This window comes from Pogoniulus pusillus (genome assembly GCF_015220805.1).
Source record: "Pogoniulus pusillus isolate bPogPus1 chromosome W unlocalized genomic scaffold, bPogPus1.pri SUPER_W_unloc_3, whole genome shotgun sequence".
Classification (NCBI taxonomy): domain Eukaryota; kingdom Metazoa; phylum Chordata; class Aves; order Piciformes; family Lybiidae; genus Pogoniulus; species Pogoniulus pusillus.
The window spans coordinates 448,801-451,200 of record NW_026974537.1 but is presented as its reverse complement, the minus strand read 5'-3'; positions in this window follow the sequence as shown (position 1 = coordinate 451,200).

The window sequence follows — 2,400 nt, the reverse complement described above, 5'->3', positions numbered from 1 at the left end:
AGGTTAAATTTCTCTGTGGAATACACTGGATTTCACCATTCTCCCGCATTACCCAGTATGTATGACCAGGACCTTCAGCAGACACCACCCCTCGGACAGGTTTCCCTTCGCCTGAAGGAGAAAATACCCAAACAGTTTTCCCTAACAGATTCTTTTCACGTACAACAGGAACTTTATCACCGTCTACTGTTTGGACCAAATCTGATTGTGCAGGACCTGCTCTGTTTACTGAACCTCTAATATTTACCAACCAAGTAGCTTCTGCTAAATGCTTGTCCCAGTTTTTCAGAGTTCCACCCCCCATGGCTTTTAGGGTGGTTTTCAGCAAACCATTGTAGCGCTCAATCTTCCCTGAAGCTGGTGCATAGTAGGGTATGTGATAGATCCATTCAATACCATGCTCTTTGGCACAGTTTTTCACAAGATTGTTCTTGAAATGAGTGCCATTGTCTGACTCGATCCTCTCTGGAGTTCCATGTCTCCACATGATTTGTCTCTCCAAACCAACAATGGTGTTACGTGCAGTAGCATGTGGAACTGGATAGGTTTCCAACCATCCAGTGCTGGCTTCTACCATCGTTAGCACATACTGCTTGCCAGAACGAGATCGAGGCAAAGTGATGTAGTCAATCTGCCAGGCTTCACCATACTTGTACTTTGACCATCTATCACCATACCATAAGGGCTTAATTCGCTTAGCCTGCTTAATAGCAGCACAAATGTCACAGTCATAGATGACTTGGGTGATAGCATCCATGGACAAGTCAATTGACCTATCGCGAGCCCATCGGTATGTTCCATCTCTGCCTTGATGTCCAGACGAATCATGGGCCCACCGAGCTAAGAACAACTCACCTCGGTGTTTCCAATCAAGGTCAATATCAAGTTCAGAGTTGGTATTAACTTGGGCAATCTTAGCAGCTTGACCTGCCTTCTGGTTTTGTTGATGTTCCTCAGTGGGTCTGCTCTTAGGCATGTGTGCATCTACGTGCCGCACCTTCACTGGAATTTTCTCCAGCCGTGCATCAATGTCCTGCCATAGATCAGCACACCAAATAGGCTTTCCTTTCCTCTGCCAACCATTCTTCTTCCAGTCCTTCAGCCAACCCCATAGAACATTGGCTACCATCCACGAGTCGGTATAGAGGTAAAGGATAGGCCAATTCTTACGTTCAGCCACATCAAGAGCAAGTTGAACAGCTTTTACCTCAGCGAACTGACTGGATTCTCCTTCTCCATCTTTCGTTTCAGTAACTCTCCTGGTTGGACTCCAAACCGCTGACTTCCATATTCGCTTATTCCCAACAAGACGACAGGAACCATCTGTGAACAAAGCATAGTTCTTTTCCTGATCAGAGAGATCTCCATAGGGAGGAGCTTCCTCAGCACGAGTTATTTTCTCCTCTGGAGGTTTGGAACAGTCTGTGCCTTCCGGCCAGTTGGTGATCACCTCCACCAGACCAGGTCGGTCAAGATTACCCATTCGCGCTCGCTGGGTTATCAAAGCCATCCATTTAGACCAGGTTGCATCTGTGGCATGATGCGGTGATGAACCTTTGCCTTTGAACATCCAGTTAAGAACTGGCAGTCTAGGAGCTAAAAGCAGTTGTGACTCAGTTCCAATCACTTCAGAAGCTGCTTTCACTCCCTCATAGGCTGCTAGAATCTCTTTCTCAGTTGCAGTGTAATTTGTCTCTGAACCTCTGTAACAACGTCCCCAGAAACCAAGTGGACGACCACGTGTCTCGTTTGGAGCTCTCTGCCAAAGACTCCAAGTTGGACCATTGTCACTGGCAGCCGTGTACAGAATGTTCTTAATGTCCGGACCAGATCTCACAGGTCCCAGGCCCACTGCATGGACTACTTCTCGTTTGATCTGATCAAAGGCTGCTTGTTGTTCAGGTCCCCACTCGAAATTGTTTCTCTTACGAGTCACATCATGCAGAGGTTTGACAATCTGACTGAAATCAGGAATGCGTAGTCTCCAAAATCCCACCACACCATGGAAAGAAAGTGTGTCCTTCTTACTGGTGGGAACTGCCATGGTAGAGACTTTGTTGATCACATCCTGAGGAATGTAACGGCGACCATCCTGCCACCGCACTCCCAGAAACTGAATTTCTCTGGCAGGTCCTTTGACCTTGTCTCTCTTAATGGCAAAACCTGCTTGCAGCAGAATGTCAATGATTTTGTTACCTTTCTCGAAGACTTCCTCAGCAGTTTGGCCCCACACAATGATGTCGTCGATGTACTGGATGTGCTCTGGAGCTTTACCTTTCTCCAGTGCATTGTGGATGACTGAGTGACAGATGGTTGAGCTGTGTTTCCACCCCTGAGGCAAACGATTGAACTGGTACTGGATTCCTCTCCAGGTGAATGCAAACTGAGGCCTGCACTCCT